At 35.6% G+C, this 15,270-nt stretch overlaps 1 long non-coding RNA gene across 1 annotated transcript; it reads right to left on the bottom strand.

Moving 5' to 3' along the window:
- Positions 1-678: 678 nt before the first annotated feature.
- On the bottom strand, positions 679-3,886 carry LOC114481632 (uncharacterized). The gene is made up of 3 exons (XR_003676259.1): positions 3,812-3,886; positions 1,343-1,635; positions 679-944 (listed from the first exon to the last, which is right to left on the bottom strand). It is a non-coding gene; the product is annotated as an uncharacterized LOC114481632 (long non-coding RNA).
- Positions 3,887-15,270: the final 11,384 nt, after the last annotated feature.

The raw sequence follows: 15,270 nt of genomic DNA, 5'->3' as shown, positions 1-15,270 counted from the left end.
TTTTCCCGCAAATATACGTCACAGAACCTGACGTACCTGGTCACATGACCACTTCTTTTTGAGAAAACATGACGCGGTACGTGTAAACAGAGGAGGAGACCGAGACATTTCTTAGCATTATAAATTAAAATTAATAATGCCACATGAGACAGTAAACAAAAAAGTGATGCAGAGTTATATAAAGAGGTTTTGAGCGTCCATGTTCCTGCAGCGAAAGTCTCGCAAGATGAGATTTCACGGGAGTTACGAGGCTCCTCCCCAAAATAACCTTCAATGGAAATACGTTGAAAGCGCAATTATACTCTGTCGACATTTAGAAATATTGCGTTTATTTTACAAAAATCTGTAATGGGAACCCAGCTCGAGATTTATGAATGTTGTAAAGTAGCTAAAATTTGCATTGATGATGCAGACAAAAGACTTTCCCAACAATAACGGTAACAGAAAAGTGGAATAAAATCACTGCTTTGGTTATTTATCACATTTTATTGACCCAATGTTTGTTTTAAAGTGTACGTTTTTATTATATTGCATTTATTTCTCATTAAACAACGAGTTGTACTATCTAATAAACACAATAACAATTAACTATTGCAAGATACATTTAAAAAAATATGATTATTTTGATTATATATATATACAATACAATTAAGGAAAAATCAATAAAAAACAGTTGTCCACAAAAAAATTATAAGAAAGACATAATAGAATGTAAACATTAAATAAAGCCTAAATTTGGCCTTAAAAAAAAATACTGCCATAAATATATCTACATGTTTTTTTCTTCATGTTTTCTTCCACAGGTAATATTCATGTACATCAGTGATTGATTTATCGATTGTAAAGACCTTTCAAATGTCACTAACTAAAAAAAAAAGTGAAGTGCAGAGTGTGGCTTGCGTTAGAGAAGTTGATTAAAGTTGATCCCAGTCCAGTCCATGGTTCTGCAATTTCAAATAAAGCGATAAAGTTACTTGTGAAGTGATTTGCTTTTAATATAAACACTTTTAAAACTTTTATATTCTAGATTTATTCAGTTTGAGTACATTGACAGAAACGCCTGAATTCAATATTCACTTCTTAAATGTCAAGGCTTTTATATTTTTGTTTGGTTACATTTCCATTTTTCGAGGGAGAAATGACTTCCCACTCTGTCAGCGTTCAGTTTACCCAATGTTTGCTGGTTCTGCTGGAGATTTCTTCCTGTTAAAAGGAAGTTTTTTCCTCCCACTGCCACTGAATGCTTTTTCATGTGGATCTTGATGAGTTCTTTCTTTCTTACCATGAACTTCATATTTTGTTAAGCGCATTGAGATGCCTTTGTTGTAATTTAGATACTTACACATCCACATGCGAATACATGATCCACAGAAGGCGATGACTTGAGAGATCTGAAGACACCTTCCGCACTCCGGGCTCATCAGGCAGTTCTTGAACTTGATGCAGCATGTGGGACACTTGGTCTTGGAGCTTTTTTTGGCTCCTCTCTCTGTCTCTGCGTAGGGTGGAGGCTGGCTTTGGGTCGCTTCAGAGTATGACGGAGGCTGGTTTTGCGTCGTATCAGGGTGATTCTTTGCCCAGTCATCGCTCCCACCTTTTCCCATGGTGTTTATATAGTGTGTGAGAACGGAGAGTCTGGAAATGTGATGGAAAAACAACAGAAACGTGACAAAATTGTGCAGTTGTGCAAAGCAGTGCCAATGCAAAGTCATGTGCTGAGTTTTTACTGCAATACACTGTCATTGATTTCAGTGCCTAGGCAGGAGGAACAATAACACAGTCTATACCAGTTAAGTCCAATGGGAAATTTACTAACAGTATTAAATTTGACACCAAACTTTGATTTGGTTGTAGTTTTTGATCCCTGCTGTAACTTTAATTAAAGCTGCTGGAGACGATCATTTAATTTTATAGATAACGACATAGTGTTGGATATTTGCTGGAAATTATTTATTTAAAAGGTTGAAGTTGATACTTAAGAGTTTGTTTTGATCACCATTGTAAACATTTGATTTGTTGACATTGTCGGAAAAGTTTTGTGGATGTGGAGTTCCATAGACAGTGTTTTTACTTCATTCTTATCGTAATTTCTTGTATCTTCAACAGAAATGAGGAAAGTGATTGGCTTGTCAACATTTTTGTTTTAGTTTGTTCCTAGTATTCCCACGATACGTCACTCCGCCAGAAATTCAATTACGGATATTTCTGTGTAAGCCTCAATTTAAACATCGGCCAAAATTGTTTTGTTGTAAACTTTTCGGGGGTGAAAACACCAGAAATGTGTTGGGAAGTCACTTTGGCAGAGTTTTTGGGAGTAAACACAAAGAATGAATCTATCTACGGGAATCAGGGTAATTGGGGTCAGTTACATTTGAATACATTTGAAATTATCCATATTCAATTACAACTCAATTATGAGTACAGTGACTAGCATTTTTTCCAAATTACAATTAATTTACAGTTATTTTATATCCTCAGAAAGTCTATTACAATTGATCACAATTACCAAGCCTGAAATAAATAACCTAATAACTGAACCTTTCTCTTGTGTTAGCCTTCTGTTAGCATCTCTAAATCAGCTGTAGAACACACTAAAAACAATTGTCTATCATCTAATTTATTTCCTATCTGTTGGTTACCTTGTTAAGCTTCCTAATCAATGAAAATATAGGTTTTAATATTTTTAGTGTGGGCGTCTGAGCCTTTTTTGTGTCAGTATACCCCTCGATTTCAATGTTTTTAAAATGTGGGAAAGCTTGATATGTATTGTAATAATGAGTAGAACTGTTCAGAAGTAGCTTTTGTTCATTTTTTTTTTTTTTTTTTTGGTGCAGAGACTTAGTAGATATCAATCAGCAGTTTTTACGAACCTGAAGCTCAAGTTATCAAGGTATCTTTGGTACGCCAATCATCCTATTTTAGGAAGTCGGCCCTACCTATGAAAAAAAACTCCTCCTGGTACAATTTGTTCTTTTGTTCATCAGTTGGAAAAGTCACATGATGACAAAAACAACAACTAAAGTTTGCCACATTGTGAAAACCAGTCTGAACGTGCCTGAGGGATTGAAATGGATCATATATTACATAAATACTCTTGACTTTCCTAAACTGCTGATAAACCTAGTGCTCTGTGGTGTGTTTGTTTGCTTTTAGTGGGACATTACATTCTATTTGCATGATTGCGTTGATTCCACCCTCTATTGTCACCCTGACTTTGTCGTAGGGAGTGTTTTTAACTACGCACTAAACATTCCTGTCATGGAAACCAACTTAATGTTCAGATGACTGTGATTGTCTACAACTAGACATACATTCTTATGAAATCGTAATAAAAAACACACTTCTCTTAAAACTCTGAAAACAAAAGACATCTCATTAACACCGTCGTCTAAACTTTATGAGCACTTTATGGAGTGAAGTCTCATTGAAATGACAGATAAACAGTCCCGCCTCACCAATGATCCCTTTTTCCAGACACGAGTTGTGGCCCGACTGTTTTAACTGTCGGATACAATTGCTCTCCACAGACACGATCAGATATTAAGCGATAACCCTGATGGTGAAATAACAACTTATCCGTGCCATCCGGTGGCTTCCCATTTATTAATGGTGACAGTAAATTAGATTGCTGGCATCTGGAGGGTATACTGGCATTTTCAGTGCACCTTTCCATCTTATTCTCCTTTTCAAAACTCCAACGGTTTTCAATCATAAGTAATGAAATTCCATCACCCTCCTCGGCCGTGAAAGTGCCTTGGAAAGGTAGTGAGAGCAGGCCATTAAGAGTAGAGGAAAAGAGTAATGGTCTTACCCTTTGCTTTCAGAGTGGCCTCGCTGTCAGCTCGAGTCTTGTGTGTGTTTTTTTTTTTTTTTTTTTTTTTGGGAGTAGATTCTACGTCGAGTGACGCGAACACACGCCTCTTTGCAACAATGCAGCTCGGATCCGCCCCTGTTCTGAACAATAAAGGTGTGTTTTCAGGTTTAACAGGTTTGACCAAGACACAGATTCCATTGAAACTAATCAGTCACCTAAATATTTGTGTCAAACTCAAATCCGGCCCTCTCTCAGTGGTTTTCAAACTTTTTTGGCTCAAGTTCCCCTTTCTCCTATTTCTGAATCCAAGTCCCCCCTTTGTCCGACTACAACATTTTGCTTAGAAAACTTTTTAAAAACAACTATAGAGGATAATGATGGAGATATTGCGTGATCACACACATTTTAAAGAATCTAATTTTGTAAATAAGTGGAAAAAAACACTATTCAGTGCAGTGGTTACCAACCCTTTTTTGGATTGTGACCAAAAAATTTCTGGCAACTCCAGACATTTTTTTTCTAAAATTACTGTAGTTTTCGATCATGTTTGAGACCAGATATGGTGTGTGTATATATATATATGTATTTTTTTACTGCATTTTAAATGAACTAGATATGTAGAAATATAGTTGTTTAAGATTGTTTTAATAAAAAAAATAATAATAATAATATTTTTTTTAGATATTTCAGGCGACCCTACATGTGGCCCTGACCCCAAGGTTGAAAAATAGTGATTTAGTGGCTCCTGGATGAATTTATTTAGTTTTTATTATTTTTGGTCATCTCACACCTGGGGTGGGACCAAGAATGACACTTTATTTGTCAATTTTTTTTAAATTTTCCACTCTCTCTCCCCCTGTTGTGGCATTGTGTACCTTTAGGGGTACACGTACCCCCATTTGAGAAATACTGCTTTTGATTATCAAATTCCAACATAAAAAACATTAAAAAAAAATTAATGAAACATTTTTGTGAATTATCAAATATTTCAGTTGTCTCTCCCCTTCCAAATACAGAAATTTAATTAAAATCCACAATATTTGCAGAACTTAGTTGAAAGAACTTCAAATTTTTCCAAAATCTGGCAAATTTTCTTCCAGTTATTCCACGAAATATCTCCAAATTCCCAAAACCAGGGAAATTAGGGAAATACTTTATCATTTATATGTGGAAGTGCAAACCAGGGCAGATTAATGCTAAATTTGCTTTTTTCCCCACCTACAATCTACGGCCCACTTAAGATCAAACTGTAGTTTGGCTCCTGAACTAAAATGAATCTGACACCCCTGTTCTAAAACTTTGAAAACAGTAGATATTTTAGTTTTGACACATGAATACACGCAACACATTAATTATCGTTATATTATATTCACTGACCTGAGAGCGACGCAGTATATGTAAGCAGTTCATTGGGCTTGTTAAGTGCTGAGTTATATCCATAACCCCACCAGTAAACCATGTTATATTGTTAAATACAGCTCCATTAGAATCCCTTCAACAACATTATTTTTCATAAATGTCAAACATTTTGATATACATAGATATAGAAGCCTAAGATCCAAGCATTTCATTTGCATAACACCTTCAATTATTCAACTCCAGAGACAGTAATATCACTGCTAAAAGCCAATTACTAATTCATTTTCTCCTTCGCTGTGTGGAAGGGCGGACTGATCGACGTCGCTGTGAAAATGCAATCTTCTTTTAATAAATAATCACCCAGATGAGTAATTAATTGATTTGGCAGCGCCTGCTTATCATACAATCCCAATATTGAATCAAGATGAGCAACATAGGAAGCTGTATGAAAAAATACATGCATTCAAAGTATATATATATATTTAGTTGTTTTAAATCATCCTAAAAAGTAATTTACTTGTTAAAATGCATGATTATATGAAAACAGTTTACACGTTGTTGCCTTGTGTATAAAAAGTGCACAACAAATACATTAGCCTTCCCTTGCTAAAAATTTGCAGATAAAAATACACAACTTTAATTTATCAGCCGTGACACAAGTATGTATTCATATAGTGGGAGGAACTTAAGTAGAGTTGTTAATTATGGCCAAATGAGTATGTGTTTGAAGGTTGGATGTACAAAGAGGTGTACATACTCTGTAGTGTTATAAAGTGGTATATATCCCTGGCCCACCCTCTTTCTGCTGGCCTGAATGCATCTGCAGGCCCAGGGCAGTTCCTGGGTTTGCGGTAGGTTTTTGCACATATACTGGTCTCCCCCTCCACCTAGGTGTAACACTGCTCTCCCTTTTTATATCCTCCCTATAATAAAAGTTTCTTACCCTTCCTTAGGGAGGGCTGGTGATAGTCACAATTAAGCAATAAAATAAATCAATTTATTTTATTGCAATAACAAAACATGCATTACTGTCTCATAATGATTGCACTTCTTGTGGTGTTGACCTTTGACAGCATGTGCAGACAAGTAAAAAAAATAAATAAAAAAATGAAATAAAATAGAGGGGTATATCTGCGGGTGCAAAGTAAAATAATGTGTGTGATTTCCATGGTTTAATTCTATGGGACATGTGCATGATAAATGCATTGATATGTTGTCCACAAACCATCACTGGAAATGGCATTTTTTGATTGTACAAACAGTGTTGTCATGGACATATTTGAACAATATACTATCAAAAGAGAATCAACCTAACGTCTGGCTGTGATACTTAGTACCCCTAACAAGGATTTATAATAAACATTTCCTGAATGAACCTTTCATTTTCTACACAATGTTTGCTTGCAGTTAAAGTTCACTGCAGGTAGCCTTTAATTTGATGCTAATCCAAATGTGTTTTCATATCTTGGTTTTTACCTTTTGATATAATTAACACAGAGTGAGGCTGCAGAATGTGATCAACTATTTGCATTTTTTTTTTTTTTTTATTACTGCCACTATTTCTTTTTTCCTGCCTCTTCGGTTGCTCTGTTAACCAAGCAGGCAAAATCTTCCAGGTTCTGACAGAAACATGACAAGCAGTCTATCTCAGCAGATCACAAGCCCGTGCAGTCACCACCATCCCATAATTCTCCGTGCCAGCTGTTATTGGACACCAGCACAAAAACTGTTGGTTTACTACTTCCAATTTTGAAAAAAAACAAACATTTTCTTTAATAAAGTGCTGAAATAAAGTGATTGGCATCACAATATTTAGCAAAGCATATGCCATCATATACAGTCTGTGCTGTATAGTGAGCAATGCACTGTTTATAAAGACAAGTTCCAGAAATTCAAACAATTCCAACTTTGCTATGTGCTACAAAATGTAGTTAGTGAACAAAAAAGTTGGTTTTATGGCCTGTGAAATCCTTTAAAATTTTAAACAATGACAGAGTCAAACTATTAAATTCAAGCACTCGTACTATTTATCTATTTAATGCATAAAGAGATTTAAAAACGGTACAACATTATGAATCATTACATTATTGCATATAAATTATTTCTCATTCTGAAACATTACATTTTTTAAGGTGAAATGTGGCATAATTGAATTTTGTTTTCACAAAGAAAAACACTGAAAAATGTGTGAACCACACAGATTTCAAAGTTTTGCATTTTGTTCGAGGCCTAACTTTCTCAAAATGAGAAAACTGCTGAATAAATTTAAAACATGAACATTTAAATTTGTCCAGACACAAACAATTGTTCTGTTACATTCAGCCGTTCAGGCACAGCATTCTGTCCACATGACTGCAGGAAAGAGCTATTACTACAGTATTTTGACTATTATTATTAATAATTTGAATGATTTGAAATATTCCTGGTATTATTCACTGTCTGTGAAGTGAGCCGTGACACAGACAGCTGTCATTGTTTACAGAGGTGCTGTGGTCACATGTTAGCGCCACATACAAAGCACTTTTATCTTCCTCGTGGGTAAATGATAAGCTCCACCCACCTCTCTTATTCACTGATCCCCCTCCACATTGATAGGAGTCAGTTTATATCTCCCATTTAGCAATAACGTGTAGCGTTGTACTTTTGAACACATAAAAAGACAATCTTGACATAAAATGAGTACATTTTTGCAATGCACACCAGTATGTTACCAGTTTGCTAAAGATTCCCTGTCCTGTAAATGTTTCAATAAAATTATTTTAAAAGTCAATAACTTTTTAATTGAATTAAATAAATGAAATGAACGCAAAAAAGTTAATGTTTTAGTATTCACAACAAACAAACAGTATTTACCTGTTCCATGCATTCTAAGCACAATGGCTGCTGAGTTGTTACAAAGGTAATTATAGTAATAATTGCAATGATATATCTTTAGACTGACTGAGTTTAATTGGGCCAACCATGGTGCAGTCGGTAAAAAACTGTTTTACAATATTACAACAGACATTTGATATTCCCCCAAAGTTTTTATATTGCTAAACTCTCAGTGTGAAAACTCGAATTGGGAAAACACACACTAATTATGCAAGGAGGAACCTCTGGAGATCATAAACAATCAAACTACATATTGTTCCTCTTTTTAAAGCTTATGTTTGCAGGTCCAACAACTTATTGAGCTGCACATTCTTGGAAACAAAAGGCTGCACCAAATCAATGCAATGCAAAGAGAAACATTTTACCCACCCACTCAAGTGTAATTACAATGTTATGTGAACTTTAGAAATGAAAGCATTGACGTTTAGCTTCTACGCTAAAAAAAAAACTCATTGAACGAGAGTGCAAGTGAGAACGAACTAGTAAATAAAGGGAAGTTTGCCATTGCTTTCCTGTGTTGGCATTATTTCATTACTGCTTGTTACTCATGGGACTGGGCCTGGGAATTTGACAAGCATTGTCGAACATATTAAACCGAAATCTCCCTGGGGATTTTAATTGGGTTGAGCTCCGTCAGGTGAAGAGACCAAGGAATGCGATTCGCATCAATTTCATCCTCATCAAACCATCCACTTACCCCCAGAGCGCCATAGATGAGGTCATCATCTTCCAGGAAAAGTTCACTCCCATCAGGATATTTCATCATCAGGTAAAGATGACTCCGAATGAATTGATGTTCGTGAGCCACTTCTCTCCTATATGAGAAATGGACCAGAACAAACCAAACCTACAGAATCCTATTTGAGGTAAATACATACCAGTCCTGATTGTGATAGACAAACACTCTCCAAAGGATTTTCCTGCCTTGATCCCATTGTGTATTTATACCGCACCACAAGTTCACTTTTCTCCTTTCCCTTAATGAGTGCTTGGAAGTAGTGTTGTAGTACTCGAGACTGGTGTTAGTCTCAAAACCACGTTTTAAAATTATTGATCTCGTTCTCTGACTCAAAAGCATTTTTATTCTATCTTGTCTTGGTCTTGGACTCTCCAGACTTGGGATTTTCCTTCAAGAACGTTAAAGACCAGCACCGATTTCTGCTATTCTTCAACTTTATTAATGTGAAAATAAGGAGAATTATAAATATCTTCAAGTCTTGTGATGACTGAAACCTTGACAATATTTTGTTTCTGATCTTGTTCAAGTTGGGCATTTGAAGTCTGTTTGGGTTGCTTCATGTTTCAGATACCAGCACTTTTTACTTGTTGTTTGAGGGGTGTGGTGGTCTAGTGGTTGAAGAAGCGGGATTGTAATCGGAGGGTCTGGGCCATCACTGTGAGATGTTGAGCAAGTCGGGCACTACACCGTGGCAGCCCACTGCTCCTCAGGGATGGGTTAAATGCAGAGAAGGAATTTCTTGTATGTAGCTCTACAAATGTGACAAAGCATATCTATCACGCTTGCTTATCCATATCATTAACCTGATCCAAAAACTGGGACCATCCATCTTATTTCTTACTGTACATTCACCTTAAATTAGTTAAAATCTTGTTTTTGAATCATTGAAATAGTTCTGGCTTTATCAGTTTGACTACCTACAAGTTTATTTTTTCCAAAAATTAAATTACACGAATTTGTGAAGAGTTGATATTTTTAATCATTGTTCTTTAGAAAGAGTTGCAGACACTTTTTCTTTGGTCTGTCAAATGTATTTAAAAGAAAGTAAAACTAAATAGAGAATGTTCTATACCTGTTCAACCTTGTCAAAGTTTTTGAACTTGACTTTTATGGTCTTGGTCTTGTCTCGGTCTCGACCCCCCAAACGTCTTGGTCTTGGTGTATTCCAGTCTCGGGCAAGTTTTGCTTTATGATTCTGTGGTACAACCTTAATCACGCCATTAGAAACCTGTGCTGCTTTTTCTTCAAGCATTAAAACTCTCCAAATCTGCAGTTTGGATAGTCTTTGTTTGTCACCATAAGAAGGTTCAGCCTTGAAATGTGTAGTTGACCACCATCCTATAATCAGAATATTAACATATAAACTGACAGTGCAGGAGAGTAGATGTATGAATGTCGGCGGTGCGGGACCATTACTGTTGATTTAAATAAAAGCTAGTCTCAGGTCATGGCCGTTGAATGTGTTTTTTATTAAACCATAGGGGTACAATCATAGGATTGGTTTTTGTGTTACCTTCAGGTTTACTGCAGCTCCTATTTCCTAACACAGCTAGGTTATGCTAGGTTAATTAAAGTGTTGGTTGGAGGACTGTGTGTGCATAACCATGATTGCCTCTATATGTTAATTCTGCGGTAGACTGGCATCCTGTCTATGGCATAGCAAACCTTTTACCATGCACAGAATAAAAAAGTATAAAGATGACTGAATAAATTAGTTAAAGCTGCTGGAAATGAAATTTTTTACAGAATCCCATTATTAAAATTTTTAATATAGGATATTAGTATATTCTATATTCTAACGTAATCACTGGTATGGGTTCATTTATTTGTGCATTAGTTATTTCATGAATTGGTAATACTTGCTGTCATTAATAAAAAGTCATAACTTTTTGTCGTCATGTGAAAAACTATTGATAGGTACTTAATTTCTCAGGTTATTGCTTTTTCCTGCATAGAAACAAACATTTTTCAACCCACTGCTGCTCTGTTATTTATTTATTTTTACCAACGATTAACAGGAAATGAAACAAAAGGAAGAAAGTAATAACTTTGAAATGACTTAAAAGGTGTGCTTTGTTTCTCCCTTCTGTTTCTGTTTGCTTCATCTGTTTGTCTTTGCAAATACTTGGTGTATATTTAACCACATATGTGTCACGTTGGGCTTCTTTATCGTTACTTACTTTTACCCTTGCTTTATAGTTGTGAACAAAGCTAGAGTCAGATATGCATATGTGACATTGATATTGTATGCAGACAGAGGAATACTGGTGATTATAACTTAATGAGTGCAGAAAATGTCTTTTTCTAAGTATTGGCCTTGTGTGCTTATGGTAACAAAGCCTTGGCAATGATATCATTTTCTTTATATATTCTCAGAATAATGTCCAAAGTATGACGAACCAAATGCTTAAAAGGTCACGATGTGCATTGTTATTGCTTTACAGGAAACGTCTACATTAGACTCATCTTTATATCCATGTGCATTAGCAACAAACTGAGTCCATGGTTCAAAGTGGGTTTGACCACATATGAAATGCACCATTTAACACACATTGGCCATTCCTTCCACCTCTCAGCCCATGGATAATTGGGTATAAAACACCAGTGAAAAGTCATTGCTCTCTCTTTGTCGTCCCTGCATGATCTCACTAGCCCAATTCACACTATAAAACATTATGGAACCTCATCAATGTGGCTTTAAATGTGCTGGAAGGAGGAAGACCATTTAGGAGTGGATTTTTTAATTCATGCTCATCGACTTTAATCCCTGCTGGATGGTCCAGTTTTATGAGCCTTCATGCCTCTTTGGCTTTGTTATGGTTTGTCTTGTGCTAATGTGGCAAGACCATCTTAAATATCTTTAAGAAGACAAGGTTAATTATAGAAAAACTAAATGTATTTAGCACTGTTTCTCAAATGGGGGTACGCGATGGCACTGCATGGGGTACTTGAGAGAGAGGGGGTGGAAAATGTACTAATAATGTCTGTCTGGGTCCCACCCCATGTATGAAATGACTGGAAATTATATATATATAATAAATAAATAAAAAAAAAACTATGGAATTAATCTATTCAGAAGCCACGAAATCAGCATTTTTAAACCTTGGGGTTGAGACCCCATGTAGGGTCGCCTAAAATTTCAGAAAAATTAAAACAGATTTTTGTAACTGTATTTCTGTACTTTCTCTAATTTTACTTTGTGAAATATAAATCTATAAATGCAGTAAAAAAAATAAAAATAAATACATATATATATCTGAGCTCAAACATGATCAAAAACTAATTCTCCATAAATTCTTGATATCAAAATGAGGTCACAGTTAAAAAAGGATGAGAACATCTGCACTAAATACAGTTTCTTTCCACTTATTTAAAAAATGAGATTCTTTAAAATGTGTGTTATCACTCGTTAATTCCATCATTATGCTGTATTATTGAATTCAATAATTTTCTAAGCAAAATATTGTAGCCCCTTTCTCCTATTTCCTTCAGAAATACTTGGAACTTGAGAGAAAAAAGTCTGAGACCCACTAGTAGAGAAATGACATTACTCAGAAAGCAATGCATCTTCTATTTTGGAAAGCAGGTCAATCTACATACTGTACATTCACTTGTTCCGTCAATTTAGACAAAATTCTGACAACATCAAACAAAGTTGACAGTGATTTTGTGTGTGTGTGCGTGCCAGTGTTTTTTTTATTTTTTATATATATGGCCTGTGTGAGTCATCCAAATTGAGTAGACTGGGATGAACTCCAGTGCTCAATTGGTGCCCATCAGAAGAGCCAGGTGTCGTGAACAGATGGATGAATAACCGAATGTGTATTTAACTTTTGGCCTGGTGTTTAATTTTTGACAAAACTTATCAAGCTCAAATAATCAGACTGTGTCAAAAAATAAAGACAAAAGAAAGCACCTACAGTATATAACTGAGATAATACCACAGGTAGTTTAGATGCTAACAAAGGTAGCACAAAACAACAGAAAAGTGTGCTTTTTTCCCCTATCATTGATCACCCACCTCTGGTTGTTCATTAGTGCCTTTGTAATTATCCTTACATAGTATCTAATTAAATGGTTGGCTGAGGTTGAACACACTCAGACAGGCACATAGAGAAAACGTCTCAAGGAAAGAATACAGGAGCTAATTTGGCTTCCAATTACCATGATCGCAATCATTTCTCTTTCCTAACGCTGACGGCATTGCAGAAGCTAAAGGTGGTTAAAATGAAACAAGTAAATTGTCATAGGGGGTACTAGTACTGATGCTAAGCTAATGATAGCTAATGCCAATAGTAGGCTAATGCTATGTTGATGTCAATGCTTGCCAATGTTAATATTAGGTTAATGCTATGCTATTGCTAGGTTAATGTTAATGCTAGGCTAATGCTATGTTGATGCTAATGTTAGGCTAATGCTTTGTTAATGCTAATGAGAGCTAATGCAAACGTTAATGCTAGCTAATGTTATTGATTGGCTGATGCTAGCTAAATAACTGTAATGCTAGGCTAATACTATGCTAATGATAAATAATGCCAATATTAGGCTAATGCTTTGTTTATGTTAATGTTTGCTAATGTTAATATTAGGCTAATGCTATAGTATTGCTAGGTTAATGTTACTGCTAGGCTAATGCTATGTTGATGCTAATGCTACGTTAGCTTTCTGTTAGCATCTCTTATGATAACAGGTTCTAAATCAGCTGTAAAATACAATAAAAACACATATCTATCATCTGATTTATTGATTACCTTGTTAGGCTTCCTAATCAATGAAAATATAGGTTTTAATATTTTTGGTGTGGGTTTCTGAGGCTTTTTTGTGTCAGTTTAGCCTTCAATTTCAATGTTTTTTAAATGGTAAAATATGGGAAAGCTTGATATGAAACGTATTTTAATAATTGTTAACTGTATATGTGTAAAACTGTACATGCAACTGTAACATGGTTGCCTATTTTTGAGTTAAATTGTAATTGACAATTTTTATAGAATTTTCATAGCAATTACAAATTGCAAACTAAACTCGATTACAATTTAATTACGAATATAACGGCAACAGCTTTTAAGAATTGCAATTACAATTGCGTCATGGTTGTAATTAATGGTCAATAATGCGATTACAATTATAATTGACCCCAACCCTGACTTGATGCTATCAGCACAATCCAGAACAATCCATTTTCTTCCTAAACTATTAAGTATTTTAACCCCAGAGCAATGCTAGCACAATGTGGGGCAGAGCACAGTCAAAAGTCAAATAATGCAATATTGTAGCTCCAGGTGATATATTTCTAACTTTGAGAGAGTCAGCTATACAAATACAAAATGTTAAAGGTTTTAACTTCTGCGTTTGCAAAGTTTAATATTTACACTGAGGAGGAGCCGCCCTCCAACCACAACTTTTGACCCCAAAACACAGTACAGTCACAGCCAAAAGCAAATCTCACGAAACCAGACGAAAAATTTAAGAAACTTTCCATGAAATATTTCACATTCAATTCAAAAGTTTAGCGCGTGCATCCCACAGAATGTCTCTCCATTGTGTTGGATTGTGCAGCATCCACCTTAGGAGATGAAAGTCATCAAATCAGATCTGCTTATTAGGTTATGGAACCTCACAGTCATTACCGGGAGGCACAAAATGTCCCGTCGGTTAAGTGTGTGAGCATATATATAGGTCTGTAGCTGGAGAGAGGAAAAAAATGAAAAATGGATGTCATGAAGGCTACCATATAAACCTGGCCACTCTAACTTTTTTTAATTTGGATTGGCAAGTCGTCTGCCGGAATGGCAATATTTTATCCTCAAGTCGTTTTCTGAGTATCCTGCTCTGAGCTCTGAGGCAGAGTGGTTCTCCATCATGTTTGTCACTGGAGACTTTATTGAGAAACACTGAGAGAGGATTGGATGCTGGGCACGCACTAACGTGTGTGTGTGTGGATTGCACCTGACTTTTCTAGGGGGATAATATAGGCCAACGGGATTGCCAATAGTTGTATTCCAAAATTAACACGACTGTTGTATTACATTAGTTTTAATCATCTCCAAACTGTCTATATGGATTATTGATTTCATCTCTGCTGTTTGCGGATGACGTCATCCTGTTGGTCCCATCAAACAACTTCTTTGCTGAGCATCTTGCCCATGTGACCTGGATCAGCTGCTGAAAACAAAACAGAATAAATACTACTTCTAACAATATTTACTCATTAAAGTAAAAGTAGGTGTGCTTTTAAATAATAGAAAAAAGGAGGTGGACTGTAGAGTTATGATCCGTGTACCCTTCGTTCATCGGTTATTCCGTTTTAAAACCAAATTAAAATAGCAAACGCTCTACTATTTTAAAAGTATCTAAAAACCTCCATAACGTGACGCTTATTTTTAGACGCACTCTGTATAATTTCATCGTAGAACTTGAGTATATTTTTATACTGGGGATGAATTTGAGGCTTTTAGTCCTTCTTCATTGTTGGTAGGAATGGCTT

This window comes from Gouania willdenowi, chromosome 19 (assembly GCF_900634775.1).
Source record: "Gouania willdenowi chromosome 19, fGouWil2.1, whole genome shotgun sequence".
In the NCBI taxonomy this organism is placed as follows: domain Eukaryota; kingdom Metazoa; phylum Chordata; class Actinopteri; order Blenniiformes; family Gobiesocidae; genus Gouania; species Gouania willdenowi.
The sequence above is the reverse complement of the archived record's forward strand: the minus strand, read 5'-3'. Positions and strand labels throughout refer to the sequence as shown.